Source organism: Nicotiana attenuata, chromosome 10 (genome assembly GCF_001879085.1).
Source record: "Nicotiana attenuata strain UT chromosome 10, NIATTr2, whole genome shotgun sequence".
In the NCBI taxonomy this organism is placed as follows: Eukaryota; Viridiplantae; Streptophyta; class Magnoliopsida; order Solanales; family Solanaceae; genus Nicotiana; species Nicotiana attenuata.
In genome coordinates this window covers 11,601,724-11,602,341 of record NC_031998.1, presented here as the reverse complement: position 1 = coordinate 11,602,341, position 618 = coordinate 11,601,724, and positions in this window count along the sequence as shown.

Here is a 618-nt window from a genome sequence, read left to right as displayed (position 1 = left end):
AATAAGTGAAAGTGGTTTGTTTTCCTTCATTCTGTGTTAGAAGAAATCAGATGTAGTTTCTCTTGTTATTCCTGATATTCCGTTTAATTGCTTCCCCATAAGCATGTTCCCCCTTCCCAGCTTTAATCTCTTACTTTCCGCTATTATTTTGTTGTACTTGTATATATATATCTGCACAGGTTTATCTGGTAGTCTGGTCTAGCCTCGTCACTACTTCGCCGGGGTTAGGCTAGGCACTTACCAGCACATGGGGTCGGTTGTGCTGATGCTACACTCTGTGCATCTTTTTGCACAGATCACAGTACCGGAGCAGCAGCTTTTGGACAGCAGTAGGAGCATTTGGGAGCTGACTTCAGTCCAGAGATCCCGAGGTAGCCTTGCTGACGTCCGCATGGCCCGGAGTCTCTTCTATCCTTACTTTAGTTTGTTATCCTTTGTACCGGAACAAACAGAACTATGTTTTTATTGAGACTTTGTATTTAGCATTCTCTAGACGTTCGTGAGTCTGTGACTCCAGTTCTTGGGTAGAGTTGTATTGAACTTCCGCATTGTTCTCCATTTATTTATGTTTAAGACTTCCGCTTTTATATTAAATGCTTCGTTGTTTTTATTAATGTC